This window comes from Aplidium turbinatum, chromosome 4 (genome assembly GCF_918807975.1).
Source record: "Aplidium turbinatum chromosome 4, kaAplTurb1.1, whole genome shotgun sequence".
In the NCBI taxonomy this organism is placed as follows: Eukaryota; Metazoa; Chordata; class Ascidiacea; order Aplousobranchia; family Polyclinidae; genus Aplidium; species Aplidium turbinatum.
This window is the reverse complement of record NC_137475.1, coordinates 32,163,633-32,183,964: the sequence shown is the minus strand read 5'-3', so window position 1 is coordinate 32,183,964 and position 20,332 is coordinate 32,163,633.

Here is a 20,332-nt window from a genome sequence, read left to right as displayed (position 1 = left end):
TGAAATGCTATTTAGGCTAACTTAAACAAATAGAGAAAAAGGTAGAGGATACGTTATCCGGGTGTGAGTTCCATATGTTAAACGTCTTCCATTCGTATTACTTCAGAAACTATACAAACTTACTTTTTGTAATTTAAAGCATTCATGATGAACTAAAGCACATTCAATGGATGGCAGTCGGTTTCTAAATGTAGCTTGACCTGCGGTATGATTTCCGGTGCAAGTTAGTTACGGTATCGGTACCGATACAACGTGTTTTAATCAATATTTTCTCGTCAAAAATACAATAAACAATAGGCTAATTGTCAATGGCTTAATAGTTTTAGAAAAGTCACAAAAGACATGTGATAACTTCACAGTTAGACATGAAAGAAGGCTATATAGGCTAGTTTACAGCAGAAAAGTGATCAAATTAGCCTAACAGTTGCAGTCTTGCAGATGTCAAACGAAACAACAATTTTTCAACAAAGCATCAATACAAACAGCATGTCATGTTGTTTGATTTTTTACTCTGGATAACGTTTTTTCAAAAGCTTATTTCACTTTATTTTGTGGTATCAGCGATAAGTTTAAAAGACGTTCTGCAATAGACTACATTTGAAAACCATCGTTTTCTTTTAGAAAGAGCAAAAAGTTTTGCTCAAGAGCATAGTCTGAAAGTAAGACACGTTGCTTGGTCTCGTTGTGTTTTCAAGTCAGCTGTTTATCAACTGCTAGCAGTAGTCTATTGTCCGATTTTTTCAAGTCATTTAACTTGCTCCGTGAAACTAATGAATAAAATAACTTTGCATTTAATTGACGGACTAACCGTGAGTGAGGAAGTCAGAATGGACAATAAATAATAGCCTACTAAATTCTGTTCCTCCGTTTACCACTCCTAAGCCTACCAGTGCCCATTGACAAAACACAACACCTTTAGATAAGATCTTTGTGTGTTTCAACTTTTTTGTATTGACTTATAGCCAAGTGATTCTCAACTTTTTTTGGCCCATTGACCATATTTTTAGAAAAAAATATCCGATGGACCACTTTGCTATGTTGACGCCTTATGAACGCCACTAGTCAAAACTGTATTGCACATAGGACAGAAAACTCAAGGGCGTGTTCCATCTTAGTCCTTAATAAAATAATACTTAGTGAACTAATTAAGAAAACCCTCTTAATTTGCACACTTCAGCTTAACTAGCCTACTTGAATACACATAATTTTAATTTCAAATTTAATTCTAACAAAACATCATGCACAATTGCACATATTGTTTCAATAAAATGCTAATGTCTGGTGATGACTCAGTTGTCAGTTTTGCCTTCTTAGCAACATGAGTTTCTGACATTTTGTTAATTTGAAAGCACAGCAGAATACAATACTTAATTTAGCGTTTGAAAATGTATAACACGTGACATTCACAAAATAACTTATTTAAAATTCTGTGAAACAGCGAATAACTCTACTCTCCCTATAGAAACTTTGTACCATGAAGAAGCGCAATCTTCGTGCACCGACAACACAACAACCATTACAGCAACATATGATTTATTGATTAGGCCTGCCAGCACTTCACTTATGCCTTAAACAGTTCAACAGCCTACTCGTCAACTGGTAAAATAAGTTCGAAAACTCCTGAGCTTATGCTAATCTAGCACTTCCAGAAAAATCGATCAAAAATCACGAAGTAAACATGATTATCATGTCACGGCTGACATACAATCATACATGCTACATAATTTCTTTCACCTGTATGCAGTCCTTACATAATTTACTGTAGTAAATGATACAATTTTGAAGAATGTTTTATAAAGGATTTATAGAACCATAGTTAATAAATATACCATAGAACCATAATATATTTATTTATTAACTATGATAGAACTTACTGTGGACCAACAAAAATTCCTGGACCACGTTGAGAATCACTGCTATACAGTAGCGTAGCCAGAAATTTTGAAAGGGGGGTTTTGACGACCCAGCGGCGGGGGTCTGGGGGGCCTCCCCCAGAAATTTTTGAAAAATTACTTTGAATTTGGTGCATTCTGAGAGCATTTTCAACAAAAATGTGGTTATGAATATTCTTGTAAAATAGTGCTGTCCGGTGGCATAGCAAAAGGATAAGATCATGTTTTCTTCGGCATTTTTCGGAAATAAAGCTAAGTCTCTATGTTTTCTTGTTGCTAATTCCTGGCTGAGATATTTGAATGTTTGGTATTGGCAAAACTCGCTCTTTTAATGCAATTTTGTTTAAAATTAGTCAATTTTTTTTGACTGAAAGCATCATTCTCAATATCGTGACGTCACATGCGTGCCAAAGGGGAGGGATTGTAACCCCCAAAACCCCTCTTCGGCTACACCACTGCTGCTATAGCCTACCATGCTTTTCCGCTCGGCCATGCTGCATCTAAAACAAGTAGCGTATTTTCTCTTTCTCCAAATTTTGGTGTTGAGGAACGAATCGCAGACCAGATCATCAAACACCGTAATGTTCAACAACAGTTTAGTTCACTAAATCAACCAGAAGGTCTAACTATAAGTTGTTTAATTAAAGTAATTTGCGTTCTTCTGGTGACTATTAACGCAAATTACTTTAATTATCAAATGCCTGGTGAACAGTCTCTCTCTGTTTTTATGAGTTGTTTCTCAATCTCAGTGGCGAACCCTTTTCATTCATTGAAGTATAGTGTGACTGCCTCTGCACACCTGTGTGTATGAATGTGTAGTTAGATTTACTGTTATAGGGTGGTGGCTGACTAAATGACTGCTTAGGCCTTAGGGTCTTTCGCTACCATCCTGATTGCGCCATAATCTAACTAACAGTTGTGTTGTACAATGCATTGTTTTGACAATTAGGCTACATTTACTCTGCTTGTTTGTATATGGCGCTGTTGAAACAAAATAAATTGACTTGTCTAACTTATAGCCTATGTCATGACTTCTGGATAACAACATCAAAGATGATTGCGATAAGAAATAGCACAACGCCACATTTTTCAAAGCTAACTTGTTATTCTGAAGTAGACCATACTTTTGCATCACAGCCTCTTGTTTTTGTTTAAGGTAAGATTGTGTTACCCATTCTCTTTTATCTTGTCTTCAGTTTTCGTTGTTCAAAATTGTTGCAATTACTGCAAGTTTTGGAGCAGATTCTTTTCATTGTTACCAGGCCTATAGGCTATAGCCTACAGTTGATCATCCTCTAAAATTGACCTTATTGACAACACCTGGCTGAAGCTACAGATCGAAAAATGCTGCTTGATGAAGCAAGTGAAAGCATTGTGGAATTCTTTAACTTCTGACTGAGAAAGCTTCTTAAGGGATTAATCCTGGCAGTGTCGCCTACCAGTGCAAGGGTAGGCCAATGCCAGTGGTAGGCTATTAGCCACAAGCAAAGGTGGGCAGTAGCCAGTGGCGTAGCCAAAGGGGGGGGAGGTTGGGGGTTGCAACCCCTCCTCCTTTGGTACGCGTGTGACGTCACGACATTGACAATGATGCTTTCAGTCTCTATGTCTTTAAAACGAAGTTTGCCTAATTTTAAACGAAACTGCATTAAAAGAGCGAGTTTTGCCAACACCAAACATTCAAATATCTCAGCCAGGAATTAGCAACAAGAAAACATAGAGACTTAGCTTTTTTACCGAAAAATGCCCAAGAAAACATGATCTTATCCTTTTGCTATGCCACCAGACAGCACGATTTTACAAGAATATTCATAACCACATTTTTGTTGAAAATGCTCTCAGAATGCATCAAATTCAAAGCAATTTTTTAAAAATTTCTGGGGGAGGCCCCCAGACCCCCGCCGCTGGGTGTCGCCTTTGGTAAAGACGCCGTCGGGCTTCGCCCGCCGGCCGTCAAAACCCCTCCCTTTCTAAATTCCTGGCTACGCTACTGCTGTGGCACCTCTACTAGCACAGGTACTTTTTTGGTAGCGGTAGCGCCGCTAGTTATTTGTTAGAAGAGCGACTGCAGTCGCGGCGCTACTTTTTTCTCAATGTAGCTGTAGCGGAGGAGGTAGACTACTACATTTCTTTCAGTCCCACTCCCGCTGTCCACTACTTTCCAATTTAAAGTGAAAAAAAATGACTCGTTTTTGGATATTTTTTTTATGAAAACAATGCGTGAAAATACCAAAGCAGAAATCATTCGACTATTGCGGAAAACATCAAGCCACGTTGATAATGACTAAAGTGACACCAACACCAGTCACGACTCCAAGTTTTAAATAGTTTGATTTTTGAATCATTATTCTCGGACTGACAAAGCTTCGATAGGTTTATTCCTGGCGGTTTCGCATAGCTTAGGCTACTTGTAGAAGCTTTGTACCACTCACGCAGGACTGATTACCAAGATTAGCAAAGTGAAGTTTCCACAGTTGTTGTCTGTGAGCTATTCCATCCACTAGAGGCCGCTGAATGGAGAGCAATCTTGAAATGCGTTGCTCAAGTGCACACAGAAGCCGAGAGCCGAACCAGCGCTGCTTTATCTTGTGTCGGGCATGTAACCACTGAGCTAACGGGGCGGAATTTTTTGTGTGTTTTAGCCTACTGCTTATGCCATCACATAAAACGTCAGAACGATACGAAAAAAAAGTTAATTATGGAGGTCTTTTTTTCAAACAGTAGCAAGTCCTTGCTTTTCTAGTGCCAATTTATAACGTCTCTTTATTAAATACAACACCCCCTTAGGGCCTTCCCCATTCCTTTCAGTGCTGCAGTTTTTGAAAGATGCGTAACAATAAATTTCGCCTAGAACCTATTTTCTATTACGGCGTTGAAATGGCAGTGTAAACGAATGATAATTGATAAGCCTATCGAGGCTATCGGTTCGTTTTCAAGTTATTTTAACGTCCCAATTGAAATGTCAGTTTAAGACAAAAGTAGCGGTAGCGCACTCAACTTTAGCCCAAGTAACGGTAGCAGGTAGCGCGCTACTTTTATCGATTGATAGCGGGTAGAGAAGGATTACTTTAGCCCGAGAAGCGGTAGCGCGCTACTTTAAAAGTAGCTGATGCCCACCTCTAGGTACCAGTGTAAGTAATACGATGCCAGCTTTGAATCATTGATGCAGACCCAGACGCAAAATTTTTTTCCAACGAACTTTTTGTCTCATTTGCATATTTCTGTTAGTGTAGCCATTACTGGTAACCGCGCGGCACGCGTCACTGTTTTTACCAATTTTCGCCCTCCAGATCCAAAACTAAACATTGAACTTGAAAAAAAACGTAGCCTGGAGACACACCTAGTCTAGATCAAGATTAAAAAATTTGAGAAAAGAAGTTGATTCTGGTCACTAGTCTAGAAGTAACATTTTCCGAATTGATTAAGAATTAATCCTAACCCATTAACCCTAACCTTACTTTTTTTGAAAAGCTTTTACCGCAAAACTGATAAAAAAAAATTGACTTCGATGGGCGTCGATCCGATGTCCGCACGAATATAAGGCAAAAGACGAAACCACTGAACCAAATACGCCAACGAAAAATGTTTGCATTCACACGGTATAAATACAAACTCTATGCAAAATAACAAAAAGTTCGTGGGAAAAAATTTCGCGGCCCGGACACCGAGCAGGTAGGTAACCACGGGGAGAGGCATTTCTCCCCAACCTTTTGTATATTTTTTCCCTCCCCAAACTATGTTTTGATACTATTGTGACGTTTTTATGCTATTGCAATTATATTTAAGTTATATTGAATGACGTTTTCCACTCCCAAAAATTTTATTTTTATCTACGGCAGCGGCACTGAGATTGACCAAGTGAAAGTTTATTTCCTTGTGAAGAGTTGCTGGTGTCTGTAAATTATGACATCTACAGGGCGCCGCTGCATGGAAAACTCTCCTTAAAAACGCCCGCTGAGAGTCAAACCTACGGCTATCGTAGCTACACCTATGAAAGGGTCTACCATCCCTATATAATCTTTTGGTTTCATTCGTACACAAAGTTGGGTAAACTTGGTCTACATGCAAAATTTATTCACTATGTTTCTTTTGTAGGGCTATCACAACAAAAATGTCACGTGACCATTAAACCGGCTGGCAAATTAAACTGGCAAAATTTTGAACATGACCATAGAATTAACAAGAAGTTTTTTCCTTGCAGTTCATGCTTCCCTTTGTTGTTAACTCTGTGGTCATGTGTAAAGAGTTAACTTTGTGACATTTTGTAAAAAGTGTTGCCAGTGCTGGGTTACGAACAAAACGTATGTCGGTATTTTAAAGGCATACTCAATGAAATTTTCAAACGGGAATTAAGCATTAAAATGCGTAAACTGAACATTCAAGAATACATTTCAAAAAAATTACCGAATAAAATTTGTTTTTAATGGCGCTGGCAAGGCCCAAAGCCCAACGTTTCATTTATTTTCAAAATGACCAAAAAGTGCAAACACAGCTCGAGAATACGTCATAAAAGACAGCAATAACAAAAGCCACGTTACAACATCTGATGTTTTAACATCAGATCTGATGTTTTGAGCAAACTGTCTGATGTTTTGATGTTGAAATCCGATGTTTTGATGTACATACATACATAGCCTACAGTTAAATCGCCGGCAGTAACAACTGTTGCGTGATCAGCTGATTGCTCGTCTTTTATTGCGTAGACTATACAGTCGCACGCTTCGCTGCTCAGGCCCATTCTGGTTTTGAAAGCTCTGACAAAAGTACGCGCAGAATGCTGATCAGACCGCAATGGGGCAAAATTTTATTGAAAATCGTTTTATGGTAGCAAGTTAAACACAAAGAACGTGGAAAATCGCCAAGTCAGGTTTTTCCTTTAGTACCCCTTTATTATTTGTTCAGCTACAGTTATGTTTCTCATACTTTTTTCTGTTTAACTGCCACAAATAGCTTAAACCTTTGAAATTTTTTTTGTTGAACTCAAAACGTATCAGGAAAATTACATTTTACGGTCCTCAGTAAAGAACTCCAATGCCCACCATAGACCTACTGTTGATCACCTAAAACAGTGGTTCCCAAAGTGGGCGCCAGCGCCCCCCTGGGGGCGTTTGCGACCATCAAGGGGGCGCTGGCTATAAAGTGGGCGATTGGGAGGCGCTGAGAGTAAATCGGGGCAGTTACAAGAAGAGGATTGCAAAGCATTTTTTGTCATGTTTCGCTTGAAAGAAATACAAAAGAAGACGGTGACTATAAGAGCTCAATGGCAGATATTGTGGTAATTATGTAGGCAAAGTCGCTTCGCAGTGCCTTACAAGTTAGTTGAGGTCGTAACGCATGACTTACTTTGAAGCATTGCGATTACGCAAATCGGATCTTACAATCCGAGAGTATTTTGATCAGTGTTGTACGCGTCATTGAAATATATTGACGGCGTCAGCGTCAGCGCGAATTGCCTAAAAGCTTGACGGCGTAAAGTACTGCGTAAGCTCTTAAAGAAATTGACGGCGTCAGCGTCAGCGCTAATTTCTAGCGCTATTTTTTGCCAGCGTCTTATAAAACGGAATTATCTCAACCAAGTTTAGGCTAACAATAGCTATAAATAAAGAGCAGGTAGGCCTATTATGTTTTGAGACTGTATTGTAATTAGCTACTTAACTTATTAGTAGGGCCATTTTAATTTGACCCAGCCTAAAAAAAAATTTCTGACTTTATTTTTATCAAATTTTGACTTTATTTTGAACTAACGAAATTGCTTATTTATAGAGGGTACAGTTCTTTCTTGAATTGATACCACTTACCAAAACATAATGATGTGTCGATTTCAGACCCAAACGTAATACTTTGTCGAAAAGTCAAGGTGTTTTATGGATTATAAAAAGTTCGTTGTGTTTTATAGCGATAGGAAAATCTCCACAAATCTAACTTTTGCTGAAGACAGAAGACGATTTAGCTTGCTTAGGCATTTTTGTACTACGGAATGTCATTAGGCTAGGCTATTCCTAAAATCAAAACTGTTGATCTTCGAAAAGACCATATTTGTGAAGAGGGAGTGTTTCATAAAAATTATATAACGACGTAACAATGAATAAACAAAGGACAATTTGCGATAAAAGTTACTGCTGATCCGTGGTCATTGTGACATATTCCTGCTTTTATGGGTTAATATGGTTTAATTGTGTCGCAGTTCCTGATTTGCAATGCTTCCACAAGGATTTTGACAAAAATTACTCTCTAGAAACACAGAATTAAGTTTGTTAAAAGCCATGATTTGACAAATTTCGACTTTATTATCAATTTTGATTTTATTTTGACCTATAAACTTCTTAGAAACAGTCCCTTAGGTGCTGAAAACAACTTTATTCTTTGATTTGTGGATAAACGAAGTCCTTAAAAAATTTTGACTTTATTGACTTTTGCGGGCCCTGCTTATTAGTTATTTCCTTGCAGAAAAACAAGCATTTCAAAACGTTTGTCTGACAATCTGCTGCGTTTGGGACGCGTATTGTCCTTTCCAAGTGAAAACATGCGTTCCATAGCAGCGCTGGTTGGTATTGGTGTGTTGTATTTCAAAAACAAGTTGAAAACGTTTAGGCTACTCGAAAAGGTATCACTGTTCCAAGCGTGCTGTGATAGTTTAGCATGTATAAATATTTTAGCGAGGTCCACTGCACCAATATCGCTCTTTTCAGGGGCATAAAGCTCTTGAAATAAAGTATCTTCAACGTCCGCGATGCCATTCATGGATTTTTCGCTTTCTGTCTCTGATCCCTCGTTCTCAATACATGTGTGATCACCATTTGGCGAACTTCTTCCGCGTGTATTCCAGGGAGCCATTCCAACCAACGCAAAAGCCGGCATTTCGGATGAGTCGCGTTGGCCAGAATACATTGTGAAACTCTTATTGTGTAACGAGATTTTCCATGAAAAAAAATGACGCATAGCTCTTGACGCTTAAAATCGGCAAAATAGTTGACGGCGCTATCACTTCCGTCAACTGAAAAATAAATTGACGGCGCTAGCCTCAGCGTCAACAAAAAGTTGACGCCGTCAAATGACGCCGTCAAATTGACGGCGTCAACGTACAACACTGATTTTGATCTAGCGCTGGTCTTAATCTATCTTTGAAGACTATCATCAAAGCAGTGAAAAAATAAAAAAAGTGAAAAAAAAAATGATGTCCTGGTTGTGAGAAATGATATCGCCTACTTATCAGATATATTTTCTAAATTTAATGAATTGAAATTATCCCTTCAGGGTAACGAAATAAGCTCGTTTTTTAGCTAAACGAAATAACCAGCGAAATTTAGCTAGACGAGAATTTTTCCAATTCTCAAGCTTGCATCAACTTGATACCAGTGACAAAGACATATCTGATGTTGATGAAGAGACGTACAGCAATCATGTTCAAGAAGTACACAAAGGCATGGGAGTTCGATTCAAGGATGTATTCCGGTTAGAAATCCATGACTGGATAATCGACCCATTTTGTGATATTTCCGAATATGGAATTCTTGAGGAGGAACTGATAACATTGCGAAGCGATATTGCACTCAAACCGAACTTCAATATCTCGTATTAATCGTTCTGGCTGCAGAACCAAATCAAAGAGAAATACCCTCACGAGTGGAATCGGGTCAAAGTTTTTATCATAGCCTTTCCCAGCTCATGGCCTACTTGGTGGAGTATGCTTTCACTGCCGTGACAACGCTTCTGATTGTTCCTATCCAAACTGAAACCCGATATCAAGAGGCTGATGGCATTGCACCAAGCTCATCCGTCTCATTAGAGTTGGACTTTAAGTTGTAATGAATGGAAAATAACTTTGGTTTTACTTTTTTATCGAAGGGGGCGTTTGATACTCTGTTATTTGTCCATGGGGGCGCTATTAAAAAAAAGTTTGGGAAACACTGACCTAAAACCTTTAAAAGTTTACTTTTCAAACTAATAAAAAACCGAGTTGAACTACAACTCAGTCATAAGCCTACCATTTACACTTAATTTTTTCGTTGCCATTTGGTTCCCAGCGATTACATCAATATAGGCTATCCAGTATCTATGTGAGATGCGGCTGTTTGAGAGTCCACAATTCATTTCACTGACAACTGTAACACGGCATTGTGATGCTTTATTACTTTGGTCAGAGATGAGAATGATACTGAAGATCACAAGTAATCTTAAAGGGATAATAAAAGAAAAACCTGACTTGGCGATTGTACACGTTCTTTGTGTTGAACATGCTACCATAAAACGATTTTCAATAAAATTTTGCCCCATTGCGGTCTGATCAGCATTCCGCGCGTGCTTTTGTCAGAGCTTTTAAAACCAGAATGGGTATGAGCAGCGAAGCGTGCAACTGTGCAGCTACTTCACTATAGACTAGCAACCAGCTGATCGAGCAGCAGTGGCCGGGTGGTTAGCGCGGTGGGCTCGCAGTCGAGAGCCTGCATGTTCGACTCCAGCCACCCGTACTTGCTGTTGTTTCTCTGGGCAAGAAACTTTACGATAATTGCCTCTACCCAGTGATCGATTTCGAGTAATGGGTAGTACCAAATTTAAGTCATAAGTAGAGTAGACAACCGGAAACAGTCATTGCAGTCGGCTGCAGCGTGGGTCAGGTGTACGTCGGAAGGAGTACACCGATGCATAGCGCTCAAGTCCGCTTTCCACAATGCAGGGTAAAGATATGAAAAACAAACAAACAAACAAACAATAGTTGTTACTGCCGGCGATTTAACTGTAGGCTACACTATGTATGTAGGCTAAATACATCAAAACATCAGATTTGATGTTAAAACATCAGATGTGGTAACGTGACTTTTGTTATTGTTGTCGATAGTGACGTATTCTCCAGCAGTGTTTCCACTTTTTGGTCATTTTAAAAAAATTAAAAATAAATGAAACATTGGACTTTGGGCCTTGCCAGAGCCATTGAAAACAATTTTTTTCGGTAATTTTTTTTGAATGTATTCTTGAATGCTCAGTTAATGCTTAATTCCAGTTTGAAAATTTCATTTAGTATGCCTTTAATGATCACTTTTATTTTGGTGATATTGATCTAAGATAACTTTTTGTGTGATCTTGAAGAACAATGAGATCAAGATCACTTTAAAATTGTAATTTATTTACGGTACTAGATAGAGACATTGTTTTAGAACTTGTGCTGTACAAAGTAATTATTGGCAATGACTAGCATTACACCATTGTTATTGTTAATATTAAGTAAGGCCAGGGCGCTAGGCCAATTCAAAATCAACCGACTAGTTCGTCAAAATTTACGCAAAAAAAAAATTTCAGCGGTTTTTACGTTTAGATAGTTATATTGTAAGCTATAAGCCTACACCTGAGCCTTGTCAACAAGCTATTGATTGATTGAATCTTTATCCTCTGACCGGGAAAGCTTGTTGCAGAGCTTAATCCTGGCAGTTTCGCATACTTGTAGACTCCAGTTTTAGACGCAGTTTGGTTCTGCTCCGGTTTGAGTCAATTAGCGCGTGACTTCGTGAACGAAGAAGCTTCAAGATCAAGCGGTGCTGGTTCGACTCTTGAGCAACGCAAGTCAAGGACTGCTCTCCATTCAAGCTCATAATGGATGGAATAATTCCCTGGCAACAAGGATTCAAAACCAACCATCCAAGTTAGTCCGATTATTTTAATTGGTTGTGGCACCGGCACGAGAAGTTCTTGTTATGGTTGCAGTCAAATTATGCTTATTTTTTTATTGATTACTGTAAATGATATCGAAATATTTTTATATTTACATATTTAAATGATGTTAATTCAATATTTTTTTTCCTAAATTTTTATAGTTTTTACGTCATTTTAGGCTGGATTTAGATACTTTTTTATTGCCCTACTAAACTTTTAATAAAAAATTTCTGGCAACTCTGGGGTCACAACAATTTCTCTTTCTTTTTTTCAAAATTATTGTTCTGTAATTTCTGTTCATGCGGCCTTAGGTTGTTCTACGTTAGTTTTAACTTGTTTATTTTTGCAAAAGAAAACTGCCGGTAGGTTATTAAGTTGTTTGTTGACAGTAATAGGATAATAAGAATTCTACAATTATTTTATTAGAAAGTAGTTTTTTTTGCTGAATTATAAAGATAAAATACAAGTTTTAAGTCAAAAATCTTCAATGCAAGTAACCGTACATGCTTACAACAAAAGAAATGATTGAAAAATCTAGTCCTTGATGTTAAAATGTGGTTCCATTACCAAAAACAATACACAGTTCTTATTTCAGACAATCTAAATCACCACCAACCTGAAAATGTACGGTACCCAACAGTGTCAGCTGCTAGTCTTGTGGTAAGAGCATTTACCGTAACATGTGTCAGACAAATTACGGTGTAATAAACTATCATAAATTGAGTATCCAAAGTTGTCTTGACAACATAATTTTTTCAGGTAGTTTTTTCATTGTACTACTATGTAATTACAGGTGCAACCTAGTTCGTACCCTCGTCTGCATGCAAACTTAGAATATAATTAAGAAGGCAGTGGCTATTTGACCGGCTCCGGTCTTTGAATCTGAAACACTATTTGACCGGTCATGACGTCATTACATAAGTACTTTTTTCTTTTTCTCTTTCAAAGCAAAAGACGTGAAGCGCCAATATAAAGTTCTAAATTCAACACGTTCTCTTCAACTCAGTCCGTGGCGCATACGTTGCGTCTCGGGTTGCCATTCTAGAGGGGATGAGTTCGATACTATCCGGAAGCATTGACTTTTTTTCATTTTTTTTTATTTAAACTTTGAACCGAAGCGCAGTTTTGTGATCAATTTTTAATTTGAGTAGCCTACAGCCCATTTTTTTATGTCTTTTCAAATGTGAGAAATAAAGTTAGAGTTTTTTTAATTTGCTGGAATTTGAGAATTTCTCTTGGTAATTTTCCGATCGTGATAAGTGGTCCAATTTTCCAATCGTCCATTTTTTTTAAAAGAAAATTACATTTTTGCTCTCAAGTTAGTTATAGCCTATACAATACTTCTTTAAAAAATATAACTAACTTGAGAGCAAAAATGTAGGGTCATTCAGCAAACACGGTCACTTATGACGATCGGAAAATTACCCAGAGAAATTTTTATTAGTCGTTTCTTTTATGGAAGTGGCTACATTTACGGCGCCGTAAATACAGCCGTTCCATGCCTTTTTTTTATCTTTACGTCGCTTTTACTGCGCATGCACGCTGTTGCTGGAAAAAAGTGCGTATATAACTTCTAAATTAAACTGTTTTTGCCAAGTGAATCTGTGGTGCGTGCGATCTTTGTCTGGCTCGTACTCTCAAGGATTTGAGTTCAATTCCACCAAAAGGCGATTTTGTTTTAAAACTCAATTCTAACTCAATCGTTAGGCTACGCATTTTTGTGGTTGTTCAGTTTAGTTTGTTTTTAGTTCTGACCATCACAACAAAAAAACATTATATATATGACAAACATAGTAGAGGTCTAGAAAAAGGTAGAAGCGACAAAACGTGGAGGTTATAGCGTGTATGATAGCAAAGCAGGACAATCAGTTTAAAATATGGCACGGTCGTAACACCTCAAAATTTTATAAATTTAGAATTTTTTTTACGGTATTTTAATTGTTAAAAAAGAAAACTCACTAGCCTTTTTTTCTCTTTGTTTTAAATTTATAAAAATCTTGTTAAGGTGTTATGACGACGCCACGGTTACCACTCTGCCATATTTCAAACTGAATGTCCTGCTTTGGTATCATGCACGCTATGACCTCCGCGTTTTGTCGCTTCTACCTTTTTCTAGACCTCTGCTATGTAATGTTTGTCATATATATACTGTTTTTCGTTGTGATGGTCAGAACTAAATACGGCCACAAAAATGCGTAGCCTAACGATTGAGTCACTTCGGGTTAGAATTTAGTTTAAAAAGAATTACCACTGGTGGTATCGAACTCACATCCTTGTGGGTGCGAGCCGGACAAAGATCGCACGCGCCACAGATTCACTTGGCAAAATCAGTTGAATTTAGAAGTTATAATATACTGTATATGAACTTTTTTTCATTTGTTCTTTCGTGTTTCGCTTATAAAGAGAAAGTGAAAAATGAAAAAAATACGCAGCAAGCGCGCAGACACAGCAACAGCGCGCGTGCGCAGTAATAGCGACGTAAAGATTAAATAAAAGGCATGGAACGGCTGTATTTACGGCGCCGTAAATGTAGCCACTTCCTTCTTTTATAGTTGAAAATTATCAAAGCTTTAGATGAGTGGAGTTTAGACCTAACCACTGCAAGCCTTAAAGCAGCCGGCGGCCATGGCCGCTAAGTAGTGCTTGAATGACCGCCTGTGCTACCTCCTCCGTCGGCCAAGTTCGGCCGTCGGTTTCTTCTGGCCAATTATTTTATTTTTGCAATAGATTGATCGTGGATTAAATGTCGAAAATATGTAGTATCAAAGAGTGACGCAGAATTAGGTCAGCGCATCATAGTCACAGCGCATCATAGTCACTACTGTTGTATTGAATACATCCAGCTGCAATCACCAGCGCTGTAAGTCTTGTTTGCAATTCCCGATGTTTATTTTAACGAAGTGTTAATCCGAAGTGCTAATTTACATCGGCTGGCAATATTGTCGTTTTTATATCGATTCAATGTTGTCGGACATTGAATCGTTGTTAAAAAGGAGAACTAGGTTAGTTGACATCCGTGGGTAAAACACATGTCTTCATAGTTGAGAACGCTGTGGGTTAGTGACTTCACACCCTCAATGGTGACATCATAACGGAATAGATGGTCAGGTTGAAAGGCCGTATGCAGTTGAAACAATTTCCTGAGCTGCAAGCAGTTAAAACAATTTAGGGTCGTTAGATGGTCCCGCAATACCGGATTACAATCCCGATAAAGCATTTAATGCGTGGTACAACGATTCTATTGCAGGACGTCGCCCAGACTTCAACAACGCTAAGTTATCATTTTAACATTGTTGCAAGTTTAATGCTATTTACTTGTGCTATCGTTATTGTATTTTGGCCTCCAAGCACGCAGATTTGGCCGCCGAGAAGGAGCTCTCGGTAGGCCACAATGGCTGCCGGAAAAAAACACGAGTATTAGGGCCTGCACTGAGATCTTAAATCATATTTATGACACCGGAAACATCCCTAGTGATATGGTACGTTTTACGGTATATTCATAACTTTACCGAAGAAAACCGGAGCAAACAGAATACTCACTCCACAGAACAATTAGCCTTGTGTACTCCGAGTCATGATGATGAGATTAAGACCAAAACTAATATCGGAAATTTCAACAGCACAGTTTGGATTTGTTCCAGACAAAGGGACCACAAAAAGAATTTTTACATTAAAAATGATAACAGAGAGATGTATGTTCGATTCTTCTGTTTATTTAGAGAATTTTGTAATTTATTCCACAATATCGTTTCTTTTGCATTCTTGCATTTTATCCAGTGTTTACCTTTGAGTGCCATCCCAGACGGCAAAATCCGTCATTTTTACATTGATTCAACGTCTGCAGACACAGACGTTAGATCAATGTAAAAATGATGAATTTTGTTGTCTGGGTTCATTCAAAATAAGTATTTTACATCAAAACAACATTTTTCATGATTAACAATTTAGATGTTAATGAGATAAAATCTCAGCGAAAACGTGTCAACGAAAAAAAAACAGTTGCCAAATAGCGTTTGACATAAAAGATATGATAAAGTTAAAACCTAAGGTAATTTCAACTATATATAAAAGAAACGATATTGTGGAATAAAATACAACATTTTCTAAATCAACAGAAGGCGTCATTGGATTTGGAATTTTGTAGTACCGTAGTTGAGGATTCTAATAAGTTTGCATACAGACGGCGACGCAGAATAGATGTCAATTTTATGTGAACAAACATTTCAATTTAATAGTTCAAACATTTTGCACTAAATTTCATTTCAATTTATTTTTCTTTGTCAGAATGCAAAAGAAACGATATTGTGGAATAAATTACAAAATAAAATTCAAACTGTAACCGAATAGGCAACTAGCCGAAACAGGCCATTCTGCATAATTATGTATCAGAAATTCTGGATTATAATTAATCATTAATTTGGCTTAACTAGAAGTGAACTCAATCATGTTCAGAAACTTGAATAATTTTTTGATAAAGCTTTTGACGACACAAATCTGAACTAACAACAAGTAAATGTCAGAGACGCGCATTAACAAAACTATATATATATTTTCTGTTAGGTGCAACCTAATTCATACCCTGAACAATTCGTACCCTGAAAAGATCGTAAGAAAAAATTAAAAAAAGCCTAAGTTGCTGATCGAAGTTTACGCAAACAAACAAACTGAAAAGATCGGGAGAAAAAAATAGAACAAAGCCGAAGTCGCTGATCGCAGTTTCCGCAAACATTTTAAAAGGTTTAAAGTTGGGTTATGGTTGATCGGAGTTTCCGCAAACATTTTAAAATTTCCGATAATAAATCTGTTTGTTTGCGGAAACTCCGATCAGCGACTTCTGATTTACCTTAAAAAAATCTGAATTTTTAAGGTAAATCTGGCACCTCTAAACAAAGTTCAATCTCTCTGAAATTTTTACATGGTCCATTTTTGGTCATTTGGAGATGTTTTGGGTAGTGTCACATTGCATTTTCTAAAATTCGGTTTTCGGGACCACCCTAGTGTATATAGACTATAGCCTAGTCGATTGCTTTTGCTTTATGGTTTGATGCTAGTAGAGGAAACATGGCAGCAGGAACTATTGCACCGGATATACAGAAGACGCATTGTAAACTGCTCTTAAGGAGGTTAAAACCAACAAGATGTCCATTCGAAAAGCAGCAAAACATAACAACATACCATTTGGAACTTTCTGCAACAAAGTAAAATGACTTCATTCTGGAAAGATTTGGCACCCACTTAGGCTTTCTCCCAAATGTACAGCACAGATTTTGGAGTCCATAAATTGCTTAACAATATTTAAAGTCCCACTGACGGGGTCAGATATTTCTTTACTTATAAAAGGGTATTTAGATCGTCATGGTGTTACTGAAAAAGTTTTCAAAGATAATCTGCCTGGAAATGTTTGGCTGAACAATTTCACAAAAACACACGGTTTAACTAAACGCATTGCAGATAATGTAAAACGTACCAGAGCGGAAATATCAACAGATACGATCAATATATAATTATTTCGGTAGCCTGGAGAAAACTGTGGAAGGAATTCCACCAGAAAATTGCTACAACTATGATGAAACAAACATTAGCGAAAATTCAAGTTCAAAAAAAGTTATTGTACGTAGCGGATTGAGAAGAGTAGAAAGAAAGGTAGAACATTCAAAGCAATGCATCAGCGTGATGTTTTGCGGCAATGGCAAAGGCTCTTAACTGCCACCCATGGTCGTATATAAAGCTCTAAATCTGTATACGAACTGGACCACCGTGGGTGGCCCATCTGGAACAGTTTATAAAGCTACAAAAAGTGGTTGGTTTCATTAACATACTTTCGAGGTATGATTTACAAAAGTGTTTGTTCGAAACGTTTCCAATGCAGATGGCGGAATGGCCCGATTCGGTGAGTCCGATTCGGTGAGTTCCCTATTCGGTGAGAGCCTTTTTCGGTGAGAGCCGTATTCGGTGAGTTTTTTTTTAAATTATTGCGTAGCCTAATTATCATTGCCGTTATAGGTTTAGGGGTTGGGGGTTTTTGGGGTTGTGGTTGGGGGTTTTTGGGGTTGGGGGTTTTGGGGTTGGGTTTGGGGGTTTTTTGGGGTGTGGGGTTTGGGGGGTTTGGGTTTTTAGGGGTTGGGGTTTTTGGGGGTTTGGGGTTTTAGGGGATTTGGGTTTTTGAGGGTTTTGGTTTTTTTTTTGGAGTTTTGGGGTTTTTTTGGGGTTTGGGTTTTGGGTTTGGGGTTTTGGGGTTAGGGGTTTTAATTAGGCTAGGGCACCCGATAATTTTCAAAAAAAAATTCAAAAAAATCACCGAATAGGGCTCTCACCGAAAAAGGCTCTCACCGAATCGGACTCACCGAATAGTAGCAGACCCGCAGATGGTCGTGTATCAAAGTCCAATACTATTGATAACAGACAAAATAAAAGTTTTCTCTCTCTATACTGTAAGCTATAATAAACATATAACTTTAGTTTTAACTGTTATAAAATTGCAAAAAATTTAACTTGCATCAGTATTGCCAGGTCATTTCGTGAGTTTCAGCACAACTGAAAAAATTAGTTGACATTTTACATATATATTGTCAGTAGCGAAAAGGTAACACAAAATTGCGTAAAATATAGTCAGACTATGTTTTACAACTCAGATGCGCAGTTGACTTTTGACAGTCTTGATTTTAACAGTCCTCTAAAGTCTTTTATTTTTTTGAAGACCAGGTATGGTCTATCAGAGCTTCTTCCCGGTAACCCGAAAATACCAGAGCTCTTGCACGAGAAGCTTTGGTATTCTCACTCTGGCAACTAAAATAAAAAACTATGTGATAAAAAATCCTTGAGTTAATAAGGTGTTTTCGCTCAGCCTTTTTGTGAAACTTTTGTCAGCAATATTTCTCATCGGCGTGTTAATGACAACTTTTTTGTGAAAATAGGTTGCAAATGCGTGTGAAGAGAGAAAAAATTCCCTATTTACCATTTAGTATGTTCCTTCCGGTTCTGCTTTTTTCAGTTTGGTGCTTCTTCAGATCACAGATAATATAAAAAACGTAAAAATAAACAAGTAAAAATGTATTTTTATCATCTCCAAAAAGAAGAATGATACTAAATCATTATCATTAACACTGCATATTTATATTATTTGTATCTATACAGACCAGCAAAAGGGTTGTAACTTGATGTGATCATTGTGTTGTCATGTTTGCTTTTTTGGGTCAGATATTGGTAACACCTGAAGGGATCAATTTCTAGGTTTATGTCACTTAAATGAAGATCTAGTTTGGTGGTATTCTTGTCTTTTACTCGGTAATATATGTTAATCATATTTCTGTGAGTGCTTAATTGGTGATTAAAATCTTTATTCTCAGACTAAGAAACTTTCTCTTTACGATTTTATTTCTTTTCCTGACTCTCGGGCAGAATTTTCATCATTATGGTATGTTTGCAAGTTGATCACATCACTAAGTCAGTACTGTGCCATTAAGTTAGAAAGGATGTTACTTGTATGCATAGGCGTCGAAATAGGGTGGGCAGGGTGGGCGACGCCCACCCTGCCGTGAAACGAGGGTGGGCAAAATATGTTTCGCCCACCCTGTTTTCATGCCACTTATGAAGTGTTCGTTACAATTATTTCCGTTTTTCTTAAACGCTGGACTATCCAACCAACTGCAGCGCAACTTCTTGTTTTACGCTATGTCTCTCGCTAGGTATCCGACAGAACAAAGCAATTCCGTAACAACGCTGCGTGGAAAAACGGCGGTACGCACTGCATTGTTGTTGCTACGGCAACTGCCACAGCTGGCAATTCCTGGTGAGAGAAAGCCACGTTTGATCTTTTCTCCAAATTTGCGTCGGCAATTTGATCTTTTCTCCGAATGGTCCCACTTTCGTTACCGTCACAATCAAACTTCAGTTCCCGGTCAGCGTAAGGGAATGTGAATATGACATCATAATGAACATGACAATAAAATAACCGATACAAACTAAAGACGTACTAAAAACAATCGCTTTTACAAATGCGGCAAATCCGAAGGCGCCACTTTAAAGATAACAGGTCACGAGTCACGCGCTTTTTAGGTCGCAAAGGAAAACATAAAAGAAGTTTGTTTAGTTTAGCAGCGCTCATAAGATCGCAAGATGCAAGAAAGAAAACATCCAACCTATTAAAGCTTAATTGCTGCAGCGACGCTAAACACAGTCTTTGTGAGAAAGACTAACCACACTTTTCGAAATTAGCGTCGGCAATTGCCGAGGTGATTGTAAGGACAACAAGATTACAAGAAAAAGCTAATTTTCTTAGACTACACCAGACTAGAATGTTGATTCAATCTTACTATTGCTGGATGTTTTATTTGGGTTACTTCCTACTTCGCCGGCGCTTAGACACGTGCCTAGCTGGGAGAATCTTTTATAAAAATATCACCCTATAATTCAGGCTTCGAAACTGAAGGCGGCCATCGCCGCGATTAACCTACAAAAACCGACATTTTGTCCGTCGGGTCTCGCCCTTCCGTCGGCCGCATTTGTCCGCCATGAAGTTCCGAGAAAATTTTACACAAGCGGCCTTGTAAATAAAGTAGTAGTACTTTGCCACTTATAATCACAAAGGACTAGAAAAGAGTTAAAGCACTCGATAAATCACAATACACCCTGTATTATGCTTGAATTGTTAACATTATTGAGTGATCAAGCAGCTGATGTTTGACGATAAGCTGGATGCAAGTGACACCACAATACACTTTATTAATGCGATAAATTCAGTCTTCAAAATTAGCGTCGGCAAATGGCGCATTAGCGTCGGCAATGAAAATGCCGAGGCC